This window comes from Vulpes lagopus, chromosome 4 (assembly GCF_018345385.1).
Source record: "Vulpes lagopus strain Blue_001 chromosome 4, ASM1834538v1, whole genome shotgun sequence".
Classification (NCBI taxonomy): Eukaryota; Metazoa; Chordata; class Mammalia; order Carnivora; family Canidae; genus Vulpes; species Vulpes lagopus.
In genome coordinates this window covers 23343991-23369141 of record NC_054827.1, presented here as the reverse complement: position 1 = coordinate 23369141, position 25151 = coordinate 23343991, and the positions used below count along the sequence as shown (strand labels likewise).

The following is a 25151-nucleotide window of genomic DNA, read 5'->3' as shown; positions in this document are numbered from 1 at the left end:
GTTGCTGTTGTTAATCTCTTACTGTGCCTAACTGATATTATTATAGGTATATGTATATAGGAAAAAGCATACTATATATAGGGCATGGTACCAGCCATGGTTGCAGACATCCACTGTTCTTGGAACAAATCCCCCACAGACAAGGCAAGGGACCACTGTACTAAAATTCAAGACACAATTCAAGTACTTATTTTACACTTTAAAACCCAACTTATTCCTTCCTTAAGATTATTCCCCTTCTTGCCTTTCATCCTGTGGAGCTCTTCTATTAAGTGAGACGAACAACAAAAAGGTAATAATCAGAGTGACTATTCAAGCTAGAATGGGAAGTAGCTCCAGATGGCAAGTCACACACAAAAACACTGAGTGTATTTTTCCCTTATCTGTGTACCCACTGTGATGACCATAGAAGTCGTTTGAGAAACTGAAACACTTATGGGTTCTGTGATTTCAGCAGTTGAATAAGAGATGTGAAAATAAGAGGCAGCTGAGGGTAGACTTGGGGAGATTTCACCTCCCAGGAAGAAGTGACTTATAAGCTTGAAACTTCTTATACCACCAATATTGAATACTTTGTGTTATTACCTTTGTTTACCTCTAAAAACTAGAAATAGGGCACCTGGGGGCACTCAGTCAGTTAAGCAGCCAGCTCTTGGTTTTGGCTCAGGTCATGGCCTCAGGGTTGTGAGATTGAGCCCTGCATCGGGCTCTTACCGGGCGTGGCACCTGCTTACGATTCTCTCTCTCCCTCTCCTTCTGCTGCTCTTCTAAAATAAATAAATAAATAAATAAATAAATAAATAAATAAATAAATAAATAAATAACATTAAAAAAAAATAAAGCCCAGAAATATGCTTAAAACAGAAGCTTAGGGGGATCCCTGGGTGGCTCAGCGGTTGAGCACCTGCGGGATCGAGTCTCACATCGGGCTCCCTGCATGGAGGCACCTCTGCCTGTGTCTCTGCCTCTCTCTCTGTGTCTCTCATGAATGCGTAAATAAAATCTTAAAAAAAAAATAAGCTTAAGTGTGGAACAGGTATTGTTAATTCACACATGAAATGGAATCAATTCAGTCAGATTGCCTTCTTCCTACACCTGCAGAGCCCTGAAGTAGCAGAGTGTTCACTGGCGGAGGGGAAGGAGAGATGAGTCTCCAGCACAGAATTCTCTCTTCCTGGGGCAGGTGGGACTGGCCTCGGTCTTTGGGTTGGGATGGGGCCCAAGAGTGAGGCATCTACTGCTGGCCGTTGCAGTGCCGTGTACAGACAGGTAAATCCTGAAAGTCACGTCCCCAGAGGAATGCAAGATCCGAGCCAAAACAAACATTCGACACTGGGTCAGCCATCCTAGGGGCCAAATAACAAGTAGAAACTAGGGTAAGGTGCCAAATGGGTTAGAAAAACAAACTGAAAGAGGCCAACTGCCGAGTGAGAGTATCACAGGCGGTACCCGAGGAGGCAGCTATTTGAGGCCACGCTGACTGCATTTAGAAGAACTAAAATAGCTGAACTAACACCAACCCCACCGCCCCCACCAGGCTTTCTCCTGTCAGGCTTCCCTGGATTTGCCTAGTAGAAGGCTCTGAAAAAGTCTGAAGCTTGCATTTCCAAGATGGAAGGAGGTCACTGTTGTCACAGTGGATAAGTCACCAAGAGTCTTGTTGGGACCCAGTGTTCCGGGTGAGTTGTTGAGGTGGGGTAGGCAGTGCAGGGGTCTATGGGGCAGGGTGGGGGTGTTTGCAGAAGGAAGCTAGAGACAGAAAGCTTGAAGGGCCCAAGTGGGTTTCTGGTTTCTGAAGTGTTGGGTCTATAAGATTCTGGAGGAAACCCAGGCATCTTGCATTGAGATGCCCTTCTCTAGGGACGGACAGCTATCCATTTATGACTTTTGAACCTCCGCATACTACAAGGTTTTCTAGAAACCTTTTTACATGTCACAGCTCCTCCTGCCCCCAGGTACCTATCAGCTGCCAGGCCTGTTGTTATAGAATGGATGTCCTTGGGGAAGGAGTAAGGAGTTGTTCTGGCAAATGCCACCGAGCTGAGGTGGATGCGCTAGTTATTTTGGTTTCTGTAGAACTGTAGAAGCTTCCCACATTGCCCTTTTACCGAGTCAATGTTGATTAGCTATTTATAAAAGTCAAACATAGTAATAGGGTTTCATGAGCAACTCTCCTGAATGCTTCCCACACTCTACAGCAGACTCTCCCCAGCATCCCTGACCCCTTCCTTCCTTCCCAGGGAGCCCTAATTCTGTTCAGGTATCCACCCCCACCTGACCATGTGCCCCAGGAGAAGTCACCCCATGCTCTCAGCATCAGGCTGGCTCTGATTTGTCCGAGAATCCTTCCATTCCTTTTGACAGTTTCTGTTTCAGGAAGGAATCTATAACCAAATTTTGGCCAACAGAGCTTTAGGGGGAAGTGTGCCAGAGGTTCTGGGAATGTGTCCTCCTAAAAGAGAGCCATGGAAAGAAGCTTCTCTTCCTTAGTCTGTGATGACCTTTAATCTCATTCCTGGAATCTTGCTACTTGCGAGGTTGAAGCTTACACAAGGAGCAGAGTGGACCGAGAGAATCACAGAGAAACACAACCAGGGTTCTGATAGACCGCCCCTTCTGGAAGATGATAAATCTCCTTATTGTTTAAGCTGGTTGAAGCGAGGGTTCCTGCTTATTGATGTCAAATCATCCTAGTGATCCAATGATAAAAGGCAGCTGTGTTTTCTCCCTGTATTACCAATGAGGAAATTGGAACTGGAAGAGATGAAGGAAATGCTTTCAAATTTGTACGGCTCCTTTGGTAGAGTCAGGATCTGAACCCAGTGTGGCCCAACTCCTAAGCCTGTTTTTCTTAATACACACAACTGGAGTTCCCAGGTGACACAGTTCATCTGACTCTCGGCCAGAAGGGTGCATGCATGTGGAGGGTTTTGATTCTCCAGGGAGCCCTCAATCCAGGGTGGCTGACACTTTGTCAGTGTGCCTGTCCTGGGGTTGTTCTGGTAAGGATGGTGCTTTTGGAGCCCAGGACATTTATGGGAGAACCAAGGATTTAGGTGAGAACAAAAGAGGAGCTCACATGGAAGAATTGGATTTGTCTACATTATATAAAGACTCCTATTCATGCTTCGTGAGTCACCTTAAATGCCATTTTTCTCAGTGAGGGTTCCCTAATCCCAGGCTTGGTTGATCATTGTATTATATACTTTCATAGTGCCCTAAACGGCTTATACTTATCCCAATTATAATTAGGTAATTGTTTGATGTCTGTCTTCCCTGCAGACTGCAAATCCCATAGGCCTCTGTGCTTCCTTTTCTCTAAGCCCACCTCCACCCATCCATTTATTTGGTTTCCAGATGTGAATGCATCTGTCCAAAGAGACAGGACACCTCCAGGGGATGGGCTGGGCCTACAGGCAGTGCTGCAGGTGGCCAGGGTTCTAGGTCCAACGCCAGGCTGCAGGAGAAGGCAGGAGGGCTGGGGCATCCATAGAGAGCACACCACTGTGAGGGAGAGTAGAAAGGACGTGGAAGGAAACCAGACGTGGACTTCATGTATTTCAAGATTTTAGCTAGAAATTCATATGTAGAAAGGAAGCATTGTGCAACCTCTTTACCATCAGGACAGACAGACGCACACAGAGAAGGGCCTGGACCTTTCTTTTATTACTACCATGAAGTTACATAAGATTTTCTGGACTGGTTTGAACATTTAACTGTCATTTATCATTTATTTCCTATTGGCAAGAATGTTAAGAGAACCCCCCAAATAACCATTATGTATGAACTTTTGGCAAAATATAATCATTCCTTGGTATTGAGGTGATTTTGTCAGCGGTGGTGGTGATTTTGGCTCTTCAAAAGCCAAGTACAGTGCCTAGAACCCAGCATGTGCTCAATAAGTAAGTGTTCAACAGAGGAAGGAAATCGATCATTGACTGTACTTGATTTCTAGGCAGAACATAAACAGAAAGAAATGAGTTTATTTTAACAAAGTGCAGATCACTAAGGATGTTTCTACAAATGGGATTCCCTTCAACCAATATTGGCTGAAGAAGAAGGAAAAGTGCTTTTAGGAACTGTGAGGCTGTCAGGAGCACAGAGGAGGTGCAGGAACCTTTCTGTCCAAGGCCAGGGAGGGGGGCCTACTGTTTCTCTGCTTCTTCATCATTGTCAGGTGTTTATTCAGCGCGTTCTCACAGTGTATGATCAGTATCCCAAGGTGTTCAGAAAGAGGTAGAACAGTTTCTGTAGGAAGGAAACACCACAATCACACTGACCTTTTAAAGTCAGAATATGATCACATTAATCTGCTGCTTAATGACATCCCACTTGGGCCCTCTGCTCTGCCCTGGAGCTACCCACTGCCTTCTCCCTCACTCTGCTCCTCCTGCCATGGTCCTGCTGCACCCTGGTCCAATGCCACCCAGGGTCACCCCCACCTTCAGCCCAGGGCTTGCTGCTCTGGCTTCCTGGTGGACCCGTGTGGAGATGGGGCCCCCAGATCCTATCCCAGGGGTCCCAAAAGCCTTTAAGAGAGACACCAACAGCAAGAAGAGGCATCTATCTGGGAGTTGGAGCCCACCAGGGTGATAATGGAAAGCTTCATGTCCTCCTCATGTCCAGAAGGCAGAAGCCCAGATTTCTGGGGAAAAAAAAAAAAATTGGACCAAGAATAGCTGCCCATTGCAGAGTTTGCTAAATTTTAAAGCATCAGCAGAGCTAGCCCTGGGTGAGAACAACTAAGTGTTGAAAGTAGCTGGTATGTCACCCTGAAGACCTCTCTTGAACTGGGGCCTTGAGGATTGGAGCCAATTTTCTGCAAAGATTTTTAGAGTTCAGCTGAGATGTCTTTCTGCCCAGATCGTCTTGCAGAAATCACACCCCCATTTTCATGGACACTGCCACATAGCTGCAGGGTTATCAACACTATGACCCCGAGATGTGTGGCTTTGACTTCACAGGTGCTATAGAGGGTGTTTTGAAAACGTCACAGCAAAGTGTTCTCTTGCAGCCTGTGCCCACAGTCCCATGGGAGTGGACCCTCACCCTGAGCAGTGGAAGGAAACAGCAACAGTGAGAGAAACAATCTCTTTGCATTCTTTGATACTCCCAAGGTTTTGGCAGTGGTTATGGTGACAAGGATGGTGGGCTGTACGCCACTTCATCGACCAGGGCATTAATGTTGGTCACCGCCAATCCTGTGCCAAGAACGTGGGCTTGTATGGTGAGCGTGTGGGAGCCTTCACTGTGGTCTGCAGAGATGCTGATGCCAGAAGGGTGGAGTCACAGTTGAAGGTTTTGATCATCCCATGTATTCCAACCCTCTAATCAATGGTGCATGGATTGACTACTCCTGACCTGTAAAAACAGTGGTTGCAGGAAGTAAAAGATGTGGCCGACTGTGTCATGAGCATGTGACTAATGTGACATTAGCTAATGTTAATTAGCTGAGCTCCAGCCTCAAGAAAGTGGGCTCCTCCCCTAACTGGCAGCATGTCACTGACCAGATGGCATGTTTTGTTTCACAAGACAAGAGCTCAGAACCAAGGAGTTCTCCATCTACATGACAAGGGCTGGCCGCATCTCTGTGGCAGGGGTCATCCTGGGCAAGGGGGGCCCCCCTGTCCATGCCATTGACCAGGTCACCCAGTTATTTCCCTGGTGGGAGGGAACAGACACAACCTTCCTGTCTTTGGCCTCCGCCGTTGTGAGCTTCACAAGGAGAAGGAAGGAGGGCAGCTGGTGGTGAGCAGGTCATTTCTTTGAACCCAGTACTTACACTCAAACGCTGAATGTGTTTCACAGAAAAGAACGTGTAGGGAAATAGGGTAGAGGCAGGTGTCTTATATTTTGTGGCTCAAAAACCAAAGTCCTGCTCATCCTTTAGCTCCAGCTGTTCCAAAAGAGTTTACACGTACAAGAGAGACACAGCCTCCCCACCCAAAGCCATCGATCACACCTTTGCAACATTCTAGCAGCTTTCACGGCAGCACCCGATGGTGCTGGGGACACCTCTGTAGATCCAGCAGGAGAGGAGCACCTACCAGAGGCCTTGTGGGCAGGGCTCGTCGTCACATTTGCAGTCAGGCTCGTGTTTGTCCTCCCGTGGTCCCGCAAGCTTATCCACAGGCCTCGTTTCAGAAATCCTGTTTCATGAAAACCAGCAGGTTTTCATGCCACTGCAGTGAAGAAAAGATAAGATGCCATTTCCTGTCTTATTTTTTAAAAAAGAAGACGGTTCTTCTTTGGAGTACTTTGAGGAATTTTAATGTTCTTCTCTTTTCCCTTATCATTGCTGTTTTTTTTCCTTAGGCGCAGAGAGATCTGTGACTAGCCTGGATTTTCATCCTGTTCTACCGCTTGGTTGACCATCAACCCCATCCTGTAGGGTTTACTTATTTGAAGAATGAAGAACATGATTTACAGCTCCTCCCCTCGCCTTTCTCATCAGAGAGTTAGCAGAGGGAAGGCAACTCCACTTTTGGTGCAGCATCCTCTTCAGTGAGTGTTTGTCTCCTGCCGAGATGTCGCCTGTGCCCAGTTGGACCTCTTCCTTCATTCAGTGTGGCTGCGCGGTCCCTCATCTCACCTCAAGCAGGCGATGCAGGCCACAACCAGGAGGGTGGATATCCGGGCTTTGGTTTTAACCTTTGTCTGCTGCCAGCTGGGTGCAGGCTTCACCCTTTGGAAAGATAATAGCCATCTACTCCAATCATGTAGACTTTTTTGCAGCCTGATTTCTCTGTTAAAATAAAGTTACTGGGGATGCCTGGATGGTCTCTGCCTTTGGCTCAGGGTGTGATCCCGGGATTGTAAGATCGAGTCCCACATGGGGCTCCCCACAGGGAACCTGTTTCTCCCTCTGCCTATGTCTCTGCCTCTCTCTGTGTGTCTCTTGAATAAATAAAATCTTGGGAAAAAAAGAAAAATAATAAAGTTACTGTAGGAGTGACTCGGTGGCTCAGCCCTGCCTTGGGCTCAGGTCATGATCCTGGGGTCCTGGATCTAGCCCCACATTGGGGCTCCTGCTGCTCCCTTCACCCACCCAGCTCATGCTCTCTCTCTCTCTCTCTTTCTCTCTCTCTCTCATTTTCTCTCATAAATAAATAAATAAATAAAGTAAGTAAGTAAGTTACTATAGACCTGGGGGAGAAAAGCATCTTGCTTCCCAGAGGATAGAGAGAACCATCTTCCAGCCTATGTGCTCTACCTAAGTCACCAGGCTTTTCTCAAGGCTCTGTCTGCCCAGATCTCTGCCTTTCAACCTTACCAGTCTTTGCATCAAAGGATGGAATGCTTGATTCTCCTGTCCTGTCCACACATTTCTGTCTTCCTGAGGTGACCTCACTGTCCCTTTTACCTAGCTAATGCCCACTCAGCCTTCCGAGGTCAGATCAAACTTCATTTATTCAGAAAACATTCTTGAATCCCCTGGAATGGGTCCAGTTGCCCTGCCATCTTTTCATGCAAGCTTGATGCTCCTTTAAAACTACTGATCCAAAGAGTAATTAAGTAAATGGACAATTGTAGGTTTAACATTCGTCTCTCCTCTAGAACTCAGACTTGAGGAAAACAAGCATGTCTCTCTTATCCTTCTGAATTCCCAGGTCCTAAAATATGTATTGTATGTTTTTGTTGAGGGAATGAATGAATGAATGTCAAGGACAGTTATGCCCTTATACTCTCCTACTCAGGTTTCTGTTGTGGGCTTTGCATACTCCATCCATCCTATAAAAGTCCAAGGTGTTCAGGGTTCTGTTCCCGAACCTTTATTTTTCTCTTTTTACTTTGCCTTCCAGGGAGATCCCGAAGCAGCAGGTGCCATGTTTATGTTCATGATTCTGCCAAAACCTCTCTGTAGAATCCTCCACCCTCAGAACAACCGCCTCCCAGACATCCTCACATTGACCTCGTACAGGTATCCGCATTTCAATTTTGATGCAAGCCCCTTTGTAAAAAGCCTTGCCTGGTTACTGTCATAATTTCACATCTTACTCCCTCCCTCACCTTTCTCAACAACCAGCAACTCCTGAATGCAGGCCTCTCTTCTTGATGGCTGGGCCTTTGCACAACTGGATTCAAACATATGAGAAAGAGTTTAGGGAAAGATGGAATGGGGGCTTTTCATGGGGGAGTCACACAAGGTAATTATTCCAGGAAGCTTTATTTCACTTATTCTGTTACTGTATTATATTTCCACCAGAGACTCAGATGACAAAACAGCATGAAATATTCATGAAGTTTGTGGAAGATAAATTCGCAAGCTTTTGATTCAAGAGAAATTTAGCACTTTGGAAAGGTAGCAGAAGCAGAATACAATTAAATCAGAGGAAAAGCAGAGGACTGCAGAAAGGGGAGAAATTTAAGATGGAAAAAGGAACATTTGCTGTAAGTGAACATGGCTATCAAACATCAAGAACAAGAGAATGGAATCCTAGTAGACAGTGGATTTAAATTAGCACTCTAGTACCACACTTTCAAAGCTAATTTGCTTCTAATTGTAGAGACTCTATAAGGTGTATAAAGAGGAGAAACCAATTGTTGGAGTGGAAAGATCACTGGTCCAAGAGTCTAAAGACCGACACTCAAGTCATGGCTCTTCCATATGATAAAATTTCAGTAGAATCGGAAGTCATTAGACTTGGCTGAAAGCTGAGAGGTCATTCAATCCAGTCTTGTCACCAAAAGGCAAGGAAATGGAGCCCACGTATGTGGGGGGCCCCCAAAGCCACACCACAGGGAGTGGCAGAGGGAGTGCTCTGACCCCGATGTCCCCCCAACCTGGCTACTTCACTGGCTTCTTGCTCAAAAACAGGAGATGCTATTTCTCCACAAGCCTTTAAATATGCAATGTCAGTGGAAATATAGTTAAAAGGAGCAGTCACTGGCTGCCCTCATTTATGAAGCAATGCTGATCAAATTAAAAATAGCAATTATCATCAAAATAAACCATTTGACTTCCTCCACTTCTCCAGAGCAGTTGGAGAGACTAGAAAAGACCTGAAACAGAGCCAGAAAACCGAGGCGCGGATGGTGGTGTACCAAGCTCTGAGGAATAGTTAGGGACACTTATTTTCTCCAACGACTCTTTATTAAGCATTTAAGCATGTATTAAGGCACTCAGGCAGGTGCTCACGCAGAGATTCAGAAAAGACACACCTCAAACTGAACACCAATAAAAAATACATTTATAAAAAGAAAAAAAAAGACACACCTCAATGGAGCCTCCCAGCGAGCAAGAGGAGGCAGCCAGGACATTCACTAAGGTGACTTACCTGTGGCAGAAATAGGTTCCAGGCCCATTGGGTCCCCAAGGAAGGAAGGGCAACATCTCCTTTGGGAGAGCCACGCACAGCAGTCATGTTAGATCAGAACTATGTGGAGACGCTCTTTAAGAGCGACCACCCTGAATGGTGCTCAAAATGGGGAGAGAGAATGAGCTTACCTTGCTGTAGCATCAAAAGAGGTAAAGTGTCTTTACATTGAAAGTTACTCCAAAAATTATTTGCTGTAGATGCTGTTGAATCTTTTTGCTTTAATTTTTTTTAAAGATTTTATTTATTTATTCATGAGAGTCACACAGAGATGCAGAGACATAAGCAGAGGGAGAAGTAGGCTCCCTATGGGGAGCCCAATGCAAGACTCGATCCCAGGACCCCAGGATCACTCCCTGAGCTGAAGACCGACCCCCAACCACTGAGCCACCCAGGCGTCCCTGAATCTTTTTTCTTAAAAAAAAAAAAAAAAAGGTTATGATTTGGCTGAGATGGCTTAACTATGTTAACTAAGGTTTTCAAGACTCATTCAACTCATAAAATGCTATTTTTACAAAAACACAATTACTTTAAAAATTGACTCGAAGCGTGAGCACTTAAGCACTCTAAGAGCAGACAATTAGTGCTTGTAAAACAGTGAATCATACTCCTCCACGGAGTCTCCCAAAGACTGTTCTTTATAGTTACCTCCGGAACTTGCAAGCCTTCACAAATGGGAGCAGAACTATTTTTAGAGCAAAAACAGGAACCAGCAGAGGGCAGTAACAATTACGTACCATCATTTTATTCTGAATGTAGCAAAACTATGAAGTTTGGCCCCTGGCATTAGCCATTAGTCCAGTGTGTGTTTGTTATATTTATATTTAGTATGTAGGGACTTTTATCAGCACTCTTTATTCGATTACCTCCAACAAAAGCAAAAACAATAAGGTTGTTAAAATGCTCGTTTGAAAAAGCACACGATCACAATGGAAACAACCACAGAAACAATAGATAACTTGCAAGAAAATCACATGCACAGAAGACATTAACTCAACATCGCATAGAACAATTTAGTATCCCGAAGAATGTGTTGAAAGAGCTACTCTAATCAGTCAGGAACATTTAGCAAAAGATTGGGAAGAAAAATTACCAAAGTGAAAAAAATGGGAGTGGAGAGAGCTTGGCAGGTTTAAGAAAAACGCTGGTAGGCCACCCAGCATTTCAACATGGTGAAAGTAGCAAGCCACTATGACTTGGAGACAAGTCATGGTGACAAGGCATAGATGCCCAGGCCTCTTTGGATCTGCACACTATGGTGTTGTGTCCAATGCACATGGAGCAGCTGCAAATTTCTGCAAGAAGACTCAGTCCTGCACAGGGGTACAAGGCTTAGTGAGGGAACGAGGACTGGACTCCGCTCCCTTTTGCCACCTCTCCTGGGTGACCAACCTGCATAAACAAATTGTTTGCTGGGAAACTCCAGAGCATGTGCCAGTCGTCCTGGGGAGGGGATGTCTGCGCAGCAGATTTCCCTTATGTTTGGAATTGATCTAATTTGGAAATAGGTGTCGAGTTACAGGTGTCAGAAGTTGTACTACCGAAGGCTTCAGTAGTATAGGCCACCCGTAAATATGCCACTTTGGTGTATGAATTCTTTGGAGCGGGTACCTGGGTGGCTCAGTGGATGAGCATCTGCCTTTGGCTCGGGTCGTGATCCTGGGGTCCTGGGATTGAGTACTGCATCAGGTTCCCTGCAGGGAGGCTGCTTCTCCCTCTGCCTCTGTCTCTGCCTCTCTCTCTGTGTCTCTCGTGAATAAATAAATAAAATCTTTTTTTTAAAAAAAGGATTATTTGGAGCTGAAGGCACTGAAAACCAGCAGGGCCAAGAAAGATACCCTGACCTCCTCTTTGCTTCCTGAAAGCAAGATAAAAACTCCCCTATGAGAGTTGTCCTCTCTGTATCAGGAGGAAAGAAACATTCTTATCGCCAGGACGAGGAATGAGGCCGAAGAGGATTCTGTACACACAGATTGTGTGTCTTCCTTTAGCTTCTCCATGTCACTTAGTTACTTTTTCATAATTGCCTGTTCACTCTTTGTTCACTTGGCATAAAAGAATTTCTATTTTGACACTTTTTTTGAGTCTTTGTGTTTTGGGGGTTTTTGTTTGTTTTTTTGTGGAGACTTCCATGTCCATGGAAAAAGAAACGCTTGTGCTTTTCTCCTGTTCATCAATCTTATGTCTATTTAATTGTTGGGCCCAGCCAGAGACCCCAAAAAGTTAGAGGTTATGTTGTGCTTCCTTTATATTAGTAAGGAGGAAAAGACGCTGATTTTAAAGGTCTTAAAAGAATAATTTGTTCAGCTACATGCTGAGAACACATTGGAGGACCACAGCCATAAATTTCTTTTAGCCATTAGAACCTACAGAAGGAAAAAAAATGGTTTTCAGGGTGTGGTTGGTTGTATGCAAATATGGCCCCCAACATTCTCACCTTTGACACTTGCCCTTGCTTGCTTCCAAGCCAGTGGAGCCCTGGAACCTATTTCCTCTCCCCTTGAATCCAGACTGGCCTTGCAACTTATTTTATTTAACTTCTGTCCTTGTCAGAATGCAAAAGAAATGACATCCTGGGACTTCTGAGCCCAGGATTACAAGGTTGGCAGCTTCAGCTCTCTCTCCAGGGAGCCAGCTGCTGGGTAAAAAGTCCAACTACACTGAGATCGATGAGCTGTAGAGCAGCCCAAGCTAGGAGTGTGGAAAGAGCATGGGGAGGAGAACCAAGACACACCTGGCTGGGGTCCCAGCCCATCAGCCCACTGAACCCAGACACGCAAGCAAGCCCAGGGACAGCCAGGAAAACCACCAGACCCTGCATTTTGTTTTAAGCCTGGAAGTTTTGGGGTCATTCATTTCACAAAGCCCAGCTAGATCATAAAAGCAGAGGAGCTTCTGTAATAACAGGTGTGAGAATACAACAAAAACAGATGCTCCCATGGGATTTCATGGAAAGTAAAGTGAGGGATTGGTCAGCAAAAAATCCAAGTATGAGGTAACAAAGGTAACAAGAAAAAATTGCTAGTAGAATTTCTGAAAATGGAATGGGCTATGCCTTGTCCCTGGAGGGCCAAGACAGATGACCACGGATACAGGCTGTTGGAAGGGATTCCCATAAGGTGTAGGACACTAGCATAGATCAGTGGTTTTCAAACTGCTTCAGCGATGGTACGCTAATATACAAAATTAATAAAATACTATGTTACTAGTAAAGTATTTTTAAGTTTAAAGCATAACTTCACTTATTAAAAGGGCCATCCATGAGATCAATAAATGCATTCAAATTAAAACAAAGCGTAGGGCACTTGGGTGGCTCAGCTGGTTAAGCATCTGCCTTTAGCTCAGGTCATGATCCCAGAGTCCTGGAATCGGGCCCCACACCAGGCTCCCCCCTGCTCAGTGGGGGAGTCTGCTTCTCCCTCTCTCTCTGCCTGCAGCTCCCCCTCTTATACACTCTGTCTGTGTCAAATAAATAAATGAAATCCTTAAAAAAATAGACTGTAATGGCAGCTATATTTATTTCCTCACTATCCATTTCATTTCTATATTTTGTTTTGAATGTACCATATCTGAAAAATTCTAATTAACCTAGAAGTACGCTGAGAGGAACTCAAGTTTAGGAATTTTTGCCCCAAAGTGAAGGAAAACATCCAGGACATGGTAGGTGTTCAATGAATACTTCCTTAATGTGTGAAGAAGGAGTGAATAATGATTTTGTTCAACCTCAGCTGATGATACTTATTCCAAGCAGCAAATGACCATTGGATGGGGGTACCTATTTCATGGAGGGATGGCACTGGCGTTCCCAAATGGAGGCTACAGATTCCATGCACTGTGCTTGGTTTCAGCCTTTGACTGGAACAAGTATGGATGCAGAATGGCTCGGGGGGGCACTGTAGCTGACTTGATATTTTTAGCCACAGCTATTTTTACTGAGGCTGTTCTATCTGCAGATGTAGCATCTTGTGATGAAAATGGCTCCACTTAATAACGTTTTTCTCCCCTTCCCCTGCCACTTGCCAAGACCAAGGTGGCTGAAGCAGACACGGGCAAAGGGAAGAAGGAAATGCAAGAGACAGCACCTGCAAGCACAATGACCTCGAGGACATTGGTAAGAGGAGGTCCTTCTGGGCAAAGTCAAAGGTTCAGTTGTCTTGGAGGAGATTTTCTGGAATCTCTTGCTTTGTCAATCTTTCTGCTCTCCCTTGGTCCTCCATAGCAGTGTATACATTCTCTCTCTTAAATGCCACTTGTCACTCTGCATGGCAACTAGGAGTTTCTGTCTGCGTTGTCACATGTGCCCTGAGATCCTCAAGGGAGGGAACTCTGTTGTGGACAACCCCCATCCCTAGCTTGGTGGGTATAAAAGAAATGCTTGCCCAAAGTATTCCCAACAGTACTCTTTTTCTTGCTCTCGATCCATGGTTTTCAAAAGGAATCCTATTTCGGATCGCACCTTAATATCAAAGGGTTTTGAGCCACCTGCGTGGCTCAGTGGTTGAGCATCTGCCTTTGGCTCAAGGTGTGATCCTGGGGTCCTGGGATCGAGTCCTGCATCAGGCTTCCTGCAGGGAGCCTGCTTCTCCCTTTGCCTGTGTCTCTGACTCTCTCTATCTCTATGTCTATCATGAATAAATAAATAAATCTTAAAAAAAAAAAAAAAACTCTGAAGGGGTAGCCAGGGTGGCTCAGCAGTTTAGCGCTGCCTTCAGCCCAGGGCCTAATCCTGGAGACCCAGGATCAAGTACCACATCAGTGTCCCTGCAGGGAGCCTGCTTCTCCCTCTGCCTGTGTCTCTGCGTTTCTCTATCTGTATCTTTCATGAATAAATAAATCTTTTTTTTTTAAATATCAAAGCATTTTAAACTCAAATGTGGCAGCAGAGCTCTTAAAAGTTGCATAAATATTTACCTGTGATTCGTTAAGTGTTTTTTCTTTTGAAGGTTTTTCCTTTTCCTTGCTGATGTTTGGTCTCTGGAAACATGTAAAGGCATGTACAATTTTTGTTTGATTGATGTAGCTTTTACAAATTAAATATTCATACAAAACTAGGACCTCTCTCTTTAGATTATAAGCATGAGATCTTTGCACACTCCACTGGGGTTCCTCTCTGAAGGCTCCTCACTGCCCCAACCAAGGCTGCAGGTGCCACCATGGTCCCTGTCCTCTGGCAACTTCCACGGACAGGTTCAGTCACATCCTTCCTTCTTCCTCTTCCCTCCAGAGGATCACATCCCCCTAATTTAGCTGCCCAACTCTGTCAATAGACACTCTTGTGTCTTGTAAGACACTCTTTTCTCTAATTGTTCTATCTTGTTCTATGCCACCCTGGCAGACAAGAAATTCTCTACTGCCACCTCTTTCCCTGCTGTCTTTCTAAGGTAAGGGAAAAAAAAAACCAACAACAACCTTAACTCATAGGTGAAGAGTGAAAGAAAAACACCTGTGGTAAGAAAAGGCATGTATTTTCTCCAGCAATTATATGATGATAAATAGTGCCACCAATCTTTAAAATCCAGAAATGTCTTCGGAATCAGATTAGTCTTTATCCACCTCCTCAGCCTCATGACAGGAAAGCAACTCCTCTTCAGCTGCCAACAGAGTTCACACTTTAAAAACAAAATCACTCAATAGTTTCTTTCATTTTCATTTTTTAAAAAATTCCTGACAATCCGGTGGTATTTTTCTTCCCAGTTTTGTTTGTCAATATCTAGCGCTTTTACGTAGTAGATAAAGGGACCACCGGTCTCAAAGACCAGCCTGCAAATTCTTAAAACATTGCTTCCATAGAGAACGGGGTGCTGAGGTCCAGAAAACCAATTGAAAGCACACTCTTGGAACACGATGTTTGCGATGTGGGCAACAGTCCACAGTTATTAGTCTGTATTCAGAAAAATTGGTTGTGTTGCTAATTCCTAACTTCTTGTGTGGCCATTTCTTATGGGTAATTTACTCTCTCTGGTTTAGCCTCCTTACTTTATGGGATAGGTTTTTTTTGTAGAATTTTAAAACAATTTTTTCTACATTCAGCAGTCTTTTCCCTCAGTTACATACACATGTACAATAATCACATCAAAAGAGTCAGGAATCTGGACTATTGAACTGTATTAGACATCTATTTTTTTCTGTCACACATTATTCAGAAAAAATAAGTCACAGACATAAAGCAAATTCCTTTCTATTCTACTCTAGACTGGATTTTTGGTATTCAATATTTCAAAGTACTGTGCTTATTTACATTACTTTATGCTTAATTTTATGTAATTCTATAATTTTTATTATTTAATATGTACATTTGTAGACATAATCATATAGGTACTTGACTATATATCTTATTTTTATTTGTAATTTTCTCTTCCGTGTTATAAATAGGAGAGCTAATAAAATTACAGATGAAAAAATACATTTATGAAAGTGTATGCCACTCTGTTGAGAGAGGCTGGAGAGGAAGGTCCCACAAAGCAAAGCTAGATTGTTGGTCCCACAAAGTCTGAGGTGGGTGCCTCTAGCCCAAATTCTAAGGTGCCCTGCTGGAAGGCAAGTACTAGAAGTGTTGTCCTGGAAGGTAAGCTGAGATGAAAGCTGGGAAAGCAGATCTAAGCCACACTGCCCATGAAGAAGACCAGGAGAAAATCAGAAGCTGAGGTTTTGAGTTGGAAAGGAGAGCATGAACAGGGCTTTAGGGAGGCAGGAATGCAGTTCCTAGAATTAGAGTGCCAGTGCCTGCATCCTGGGGCCATTTAAAGGGGCCAGAGAACTTGAATTTTTCCCAAGAACTCAAACTTGGTTTTATATTGTAAAATTGACCAATGTAAGTAAATATATCAAAAATCTAAATAAGAAAAAAACATGATCATCTCAACAGATGCAAAAAAGCATTAACAAATCCACATCCATTCCTGATGAAAGCTTCCAGCAAACTCACAGTAGAAGGGTACTTGGTCAACCAGATACAGTATATCTATGAGAAACCTACATATAACCTCACACTTAATGGTAAAGGACAAAGCAGGAATGTATGTTTGAACCACCTGTATTCAACACAATGCAGGAGGTTCTAGCCAGTGCAATGAGGAAAAAAAGAGAAATAAAAGGCATTCAAATTCGGATTTGAAAGGAAGAAGTGAAACTGTCAATTCACTAATGACACAATGGTGTTGAAAATCCTAGAAAATCCACCAAAATTGTGTTTAGAAATAAATGTGTGCATTTGATAAGGTTGTAGGATACAAGGTCAATACACAGAATTCAGTTACAACACCATATACTAGGAACAAACAATTGGAGATTGAAACATTTTAAAAATACCTTTGACAATAGTAACAAAAATATGAAATACCTTCCAATTCATCTTTGAAAAGATGTGTAAGATCAGTTAATTGAAAATGTCAAAATATTGCTGAAAGTAAACATGTAAATAAATGGATATATATATATATATATATATATATATATATATATATACCATGTTCATGGATCAGAAGACTCAATAGTCTTGTCTATTAGGATAGTAGTGGATGTATAGTAATAGTACAAGATGTCAATTCCCAAAATTGCAGTCCCAGTGTGCTTTTTTGATAGAAATGTATAAGCTGATTATATGCTTTATAAGGAAATACAAAATGTCTGGAATAATTTTTTAAAACTTTGTAATGGAACAAAGTTGGGTGACTTACACTATTTGACTTCAAGACATACTCTAAGGCTAGAGCAATCCAAACAGTGCAGTGCACAACAATAAACAAACAGATCGGAATAGAACAGAATCTAGAAATAGACTCACACACATATGGTCATTTGTTTCTTCAAATTTTCAAGTTGAAAGGGCAATTTAGTGGAGAAAGGGTAGTCTCTTCAACCAACGGTGCTAGAAAAGTATATACCCATATGAAAGAAAAATTATCCTTGATTTGTATCTCACTATACATAAGCATTAACTCAAAATTGATGATAGATCTAAATGTGTTGTAATAGAAAATGAAGACTATAAAACTTCTGGAAGGAAAAACATGGGAGAAAATACTTGTGACCATGGGTTAGGCAAAGGTTTTTTAGATACACAACCAATAAATGAAAAATTGTATATCATCAAAGATGATTTCTACTCTCAAAGAAACCTAAGATAATGAAAAGATAAGCCGTAGCATCCAGATTAAGTAAAGAATCTCAAAAACACAAGTGTAAGAAAAATAATCCGATTTAAAATTGAGCAAAAGATTTGGATGGAACAAAGAAGATATACGAATGGCAGGTGAACATGTGAAATGATACTCCATATAATCAATCATCAGGAAAATGCAAAATAAAGCTACAATGAGTATGTGCACACATTTACCAGAATGTCCAAAATTTAAAAGTCAGAGAGTTGAGGATGTAGAAGAAATGGAACTCTCATTCACTGCTGCTGGGAAGGTAGATGATACAGTCAATTTCGAAACACATTTTGACAATTTCTTAGGAAGATGAAAAAACACAATTACCGTATGATCTAGCCATTCTATTTCTTGTTTAGCTAAAGAAATGAAAGCATCTGTCCATACAAAGATTTGGACACAAATGCATATTTCGGTTTTTATACATAATAGACAAAAACTGGGAACAAACCAAGTATTTATCACCAGATGAATTTGATTAGTAAATTAACGTGTATCCATATAATAGAATAGTACTCTGCACACAACTGAAACAAACTATTGATACATGCAACAACATGGCTAATTCCCGAAATGATTACTCAGAGTAAAAGAAGATGGACACACATACACATAAAGCGCTTAATGTATGAGTCCATTTACATAAAATGCTAAAGATCGCAAATTAATCTATAAAGACAGGAAGCAGATCAGCGATTGCCTGGCATGTGGGCTGAAGCTGGAAGGAAGGGGCGGGAGAACACGTGGAGGTGATGAATACGTTCATTATCTTGATTGTGATGATAGCTTCATGAGTGTACACATGTGTCAAAATTTATGAAATTCTATAATTTAAACACATTCAATGTTTGTGTATCAATAAAAAAAGTTTCTTTCATGTGGAAAGATTTCCAAAATATGCTTTCATGTGGAAAAATTGGAAAGTTTATGGGAGCATTTATAGCACACCACATCAGTACAGGCTTGTTTGTATGTTGAGATCAATTAATCCATCAATTGATTGATAGATAGTACGGCCATTGAATGAAATTTCTGGAGAATTCATAAGACACTGTCAGTAGTAGTCCCTTCTGAGTAAAGAGAAATGAGGGGGTTTTTTTTGGAGGGGTGTGGTACGGAGGACAAAGATTTCTTCATTTTGCACTGTTCTATACCACTTGAGGGTTTTATATGGTTTGTATATTACTTTTATTTAAAAAAGTCTTTTTCATCAGAAAACAGGTCTGGGAAGAACTGGGCAAACAAGACATATTTCAAGAGTACCCTCTGCCCAAGGTAAATGGAAGAGTGCTCAGCTTTCAATATCTATAGAATTATCTATAAAGCCTGATAATCCTGCACCAACTGGAAACCAAATTTTTGTGTTGCCAAATTGCAAGAAATTGTCAACATTTGTAAAAAGCTGCTGTGCTGCAGCATCTGTATCACAGTTGAGACCGCGATTTGTCCCCTAATATTTGTTCTACCCATTTTGGAACAGCAATGGAATTTTAATAGTTCTGAATAATCAAATAACTGCCTTGCCCAGCTTCTCTCTCCCTCCCTGCCAGCCTGTCTCTCTCCTCTGCCTAGCTTCCCATCCACTCTCTCTCTTCCTCCCCCATAGACACCTCATAGTAGTCAGATGTCGCACACGATAGCTGCAGGCTACCAGGACAAATGTCCCACGAGGAGCTGGCTGAAGTTTCATGTCCATTTCTATCCACCTGGGAGGTCACATAGCATCACTTTTGCCACTTTCTAAACGCCTGGCCAGGTTCAAGGGGATGGAACGTATCTACACCAATTCTTGATGGAATGTGGCTTTTACCACCTGGTCCATGAGGGGAGGCCAGGACCTGCAGAGCAACAAGATGAGGGGCTCTGGGCCATTGGCAACCATCACACTAGCCTTTACCACCTACTGGGACTCTTACTTTTGTCTCGTTTAAGAAAATATTATTTTGAATTTTCCATCACTCACAGACAACCCTAACCTGTAGTGCCTAGCAAGGTCAGCAGGACGAGCCATGAAAACCTTAAAAAGAACAGGTATTAAGAGCAATCCTATAAGAATGCAGGAAAAATGACATTCCACTCGTCTACCGCTCTTGGAAATTGAGTTGTTTTTAGGGCTTTGTAGGGGGACATCTTAAGTTCTACTTCAAGGCAGTCCAGGGGTCACCCTTAACCAGAGTACATTTGCAGGATTCGAATTGAATTGTGCCTGCAGGTGTGTGGGGGTGGTGCACGTACCTTGAGGGAGGTGAGGCAGGGGTGCCTAGTACGCATGCTCCTCTGGCTTGTCTCATTAGATTCTTTGACAAAAACTCACAAATTCTCAGATTACACTACTTTCCACTGAAGCTGAAAATCACCTCTTCACCCAAAGCCGTGTTTAACATCCATAAATGAGGTCTGGGGCAGATTCCAAGGGCTGCTTCATGTTAAGGAATTATTCAAACAAGCGAATTATATGGTAAGCGGCTCTATACAACACACACATGAGTAACACAGTGCCACCCACTCCCACCAGGACTGCATTTTGCTACATAAAATAGTCCTGCAGGCACCTTTTTTCAGAAAAACTTTGCAAAGCACCTGTGAAATTATTTTGTGAGTCGTCTGTCCATGACCATTTCTCAATCAGGGGTTCCCTGTGTCTTGTATCCTTTTGTGCGACTTTTTTTTTTTTTAAGTCAAGGATCCTAGGAGACTTAATTCTGATGCATTTTAATGCCATTCTTCATTGTTAGTCGTTCTCAGAAAATTATAAATATTTCATGTTGGCTATTGCCAAATGTTGCACATCATGGTTCTACATGAATAATCTTTTGCTGATAATTGCTAGCGAGGCTTATGTTCTTCTGACTTGCTAGAGTTCATGGAGATTTATTGACTTAGTACTAATTAAATTGTTGCCTGCTGCTTTTGAAATTCTGCCACAGGAACATGCCTGTCATTAGCGCAGCCTTGGTGCGGAAGCCTGATTTGGATGGAGACGCAGCCGTTAGTTTCCTAAGTGCTCGCTGGAGATGGGGGTGGGGAAATGGGATGGCTTCACAGACATTAAGGTTCTACAGCACAAGAACATAACCATGGGCATTGTTTTGCTGTTCCTCATTTGGGCATTTATTTTTGGTTTCCTGAGGTTTGGGAACTGTATGTTTAAACTTGCTACATTTCCCTTCCAAAATTTCTCTACGGATAGGATTTCTATGTGCTGGTCATCTTGATTTTTTTTGATGTATGACTTTTAGGAAAAATTTTAAAACCAGTATATTTTGCTGCAAGATTGAGAATCTGTGAATTATTTGGGATAATTTTACCAAAAACAAAATACCTAGGCTTTTCGATTTAGGGTACGACTGAAGAAGCTTTAGGAGTAGAACTAACCATCCTTCGTGGTCACAGTAAACCTATGATGTCCTTGGGGCGCCTGTTGGTCAAGTATCTGACTCTTGGTTTCTTGGTTTCGACTCCGGTCATGATCTCAGGGTGGTGAGATTGAGCCCCCAGAGCTCTGGGCTCTGCAGAGTCTGCTTAAGATTCTCTCTCCCGCTCCTCTTCCTCCCTCCATCCCCTGCTCCTACATGGGCACTCCCTCTCTCTCTCTCTCTCTAAAATAAATTAATTTTTAAAAAAAGCATATCATGTCCTTTCACTTTAAGTTTTTCAGATTAGAACTTATAGAGAAGCCAAACTATGGTCTGAGTACAACTGCCTTCTGCTACCACCTAGTTGTGTGGCCTCTTTGTCACTGCTATGTCATTCAAACTCCTCTGTCTCAGTTTCCATCTCCAGGAAATGGTGAGAGTAAACATACTAACCCGAAGAGTTGGCATGAAGATTAAGAGACCCCCTATTTGGGCAGCCCGGTTGGCTCAGCGGTTTAGTGGTGCCTTCAGCCCAGGGTGTGATCCCGGGGATCCGGGATCAAGTCCCACATCAGGCTCCCTGCGTGGAGCCTACTTGTCCCTCTACCTGTGTCTCTGCCTCTCTCCCTCTGTGTCTGTCATGAATAAATAAATAAATAAATAAAATATTTTAAAAAAAGAGAGACCCCCTATTCACAGCCTGTGAGATGATCAGGAAATGTGGTTGGTATTGTTTATGTTTACTTTCATCATCATAATTATAGTAATAAAACTCACATACATGCTGAGGTTTGGGTTTTATGCAGTTTTCCCATCTGCCATTTCGTTTGACCTCAACCAGACATAATTTAGTTTTGTGTTATTTTTGTGATTTTGGTTTAGAAATGAGGAAACTGAGATTCAAAAGGTTAAGAATTGTTTTGAGACCTGAACCATGACTTCGTGCTAAAACTCACATCGAGCTCTGCTGACTCCAATCTTTCCCAATCGTTTTACAACATCACTGTGTTTTCCCATAGTATCGCTGAATTTAGAACTGGACGACATGCCAGAAAACAGTTATTCTGAGTCCTTAATTGTAGAGATGGGGATAACAAGGCCCCCCCAGGAGTAAAGATTTGCCCAAGATCACAGGCTTTGGAGAAGACCCAGATTTCTTGCTTATCATCTAAAAGCCTTTTGCCCCAACCATCATCAGATAACAGAAATTCCAGGAAAGCATGAAGGATATGGTGATAACATTCCCACATAAAGAATAAGATTTCCTTTCAGTAACTTGAGAATTTTAATATCATGACTTTTCTACAAGCTAGCTGCTACCAAAAAAGGCAAATAACATCCTTCTCATTGGTGAATTATTGTCACACCCACAGGAGCCCTTCAACTTCCACTTTGTAAGCACTTTGGTTTTGTCTTCTGGTAACTTCTCCCTTTATCATAGGAAACGAAGGATCCCATGGTAGCTGCCCTGCCTCATTGTGATTATGCTCATGTTTAGCACTTTCATGGGCTGGGATGTGTGGCTTCAATCCGGGTCAGTCTTCACATGCAGCTTCTGGAAGCAAAGAGGAATAAGGATGTATTGTAGCACACGTCATCTTGTAGCGTCAGTAGGATAAGGGCACGCAGTTTGGTGGTGGCAACTTTCTTATGCACTCCACAACAAAGGAGAGGTATCACATTTTGTGTGAAGTCAGCTCTCCAAGCTTGGCCCTGGGTTATGGGAGATGGAGGAAATGATTTAAATATAGGAAATATGTCTACTGTCATGCCCAAATTGAATTGCTCACTGGAATGGAAAAATTTCTGGAAAGGGCTTTCTCTCCCAAGTCCTTATCAGATCGCTCCCTCCTCTGACGCAGAACTACAATTCTGAAACCCTGCTCTTGCCTTTCAAACGTGACCCATCTTTTCCCCCTCAGAACCTTCACACACGCTCTCTTTTCACCTGTAACCCTCCTTCCATGCTGGGTTGCTCTTCATGCTCATTAAAAATATGTTCCTTGGCCACTGTATCTAAAATAGTTCCCCCAGCCCTGTTCTTCTCTATATCCTACCTGATCTTTTATGGTGCTGGTCACAATTTTAAATTATTTGTTTGTTGTTGCAATAAATATTCTCTCTCTCCAGCTAGACTTTAAGATCCATGAATCTAGGTGACATTGAACTTGTAAGTGCAGTTCCTAGAAGATGCTTAGTAAACACACGCTGCATGAATATATTTGGTTTGGCCAATTAGATCGATAACTGAGATCATTACTAAGGGTCAAACTGAAGTACAACATTTAGGGAAAACAAATGTAAGATGATATTAAGGTGTGACAAGCGCATAAAAACTGGTGGTTTTAAATCAGAAAATGTGCTGATTAGCATTTGTCCTAGTAGGTATAATTCCAGCGTAGCCTAATTACTTCTGTAATACCAGAAGTAGCCTAATCTCTGAAATAAAAATAAAAGTGGAATAAAGCTACTCCGTGGGCTGTGATTTCTCTGAGTCCCGCCAATTCTCCTGGGGTTTGGGCAAAGGAGCCCAGTGTTTGATCACCTCTGGATCACCTTCCATTTTTGCTGAATTATTTAGCTTTGGGGATCTATACTATATGTACTCTCTTTGCCCTTATCCTCAGCTGCCACAAACACACAATGCACTGCTCACCTCTGATGTCAAGTTCCTGCTGAATCCTTTTGGTAGCAGTGCAGCTTTTTCCTGCCAAGTTCCGTCTTAGATATTTTACCATAAATTCTAAACTACTTTGGAAGGTATTTTCTTCTCAGGGAAAACAGTTCTATCCCTAAGAGAAATTCTGATGCTGTTAAAAATAATCTTTTGTCTCACCTTGCTGCATTAAAATTCATCTGAGTGGCAAAATCCAAATGAAACTCAGATAAGCAGATTAAGAAACTTATTGTAAGGATCGTGTGGTCTCTAATGGAACTCAAGGAAGAACTGAATAGCCAGGACTTGGGACGGTGTCTCATGGTAAAAACAAGTCATTTCTGAGTATCATAGACAATTCCCACAGAGGAGGAAATCCGCGTGAGCTGGCCAGGGAACCCCCAGAAATGTCCATCATGTGAGCTGCTGAGTGCACAAGATCTGTGGCCATTTCAGGTGGGTCACTGAGTACACATAACACTTTTACTTATATAACTGTTTTTCAGATTTTTAAAAAACACAATCATTGCTTCACTTGGGAAAAAAATGGGGGAAAAAACCCCTTATCACTCAAGTGAGATACGGATGAGAGAACAAATAATTCATTTTAAACTAATGATGCCAGAAATTATGTTGCCCTTGAAGTGATGATCTTAAAGGCCTAATATTTACTCGGTGTTGCCTTTCCTAGCACTTTCTGTGCACCTGCTACATGCCCCTGTGAGATATGTAATAAATAATCAACTCCTACAAAATATGAGCTGCAGTGTAGGAAGGCTCAGGACAGGGACTCCAGCTCGGCTCTCCTCCTTGTTCTCCCCTCTGGCCCATAGAAGGCGCCCCTTTAGATAAGGAGTAGCGATCCTCTGGTGTACAGGTGGCCTTTCTGTCTGTCTTTCTGTTTTTATCCATCTCTCTACCAATCTTTTTAAATAGGCTTTAAGTCCCTTTATTTTTCTTGTATGAAATTATGTGGTGGCCGCGGCTGCAGCCTGGGGCCTCTGCTCGGAGACTGTGGTGTGGTCTTCACAAGATTCACAAGATGTTCAGTGAGTCCCTGAGAGGGACACCTGGTGAACACTCTCTTTTTCTAGAGATTAGGGCAGAGGTAACTGTAGGTCTTGGAAGTGGCATCCTAAGTGGCCTTGGCAAAGCGGCCCACAGTGGCGGCACAGCTGAGGCGTACCAGTCTTCCACACCAGACGCCCTTGGCTTCCAGGGCTCGGGGCCCAGGTGCCGTCAGTGCCCCAGGCACGAGCCACAGCAGCCTGCCACCCTGCACGGGACCCACCACCCTGCACGCAACCGGCCATAGGACGGGAGATAAATCTACAGGATCCAAGGGCTGGGTCAATCAGTAAAGCTCCTGAATGTCATTCTGGGGAAGACCAAAAGGATGCTAGAGGGGGTCGTTGATCAAATGTAAGCCCTCCCAATCCCTAAAACAGTAAGAGAATTATAGGCTTTTGTTGGTTCATTGGGTTACTGGAGACCTCTTATCCCATTCTGGCACAGATACTAAGACCTTTGTATGCCTTGGTTAAGAAGGGAAACCAAGGGGGTTGGGTGCTAAACAGCAAGAGGCTTTCTTAATGGCAAAATTGGTAGTAAAACAAGTACAGGCCCTGGGGGGTATTAATGCCAGATGTGAGTTATGAATGTAAGTTCA

General features: G+C 42.9%; 1 pseudogene; it reads left to right on the top strand.

Moving 5' to 3' along the window:
• Positions 1-4395: 4395 nt before the first annotated feature.
• LOC121488687 lies at positions 4396-24797 on the top strand (annotated as a pseudogene).
• The last annotated feature ends 354 nt before the right edge of the window (positions 24798-25151 follow it).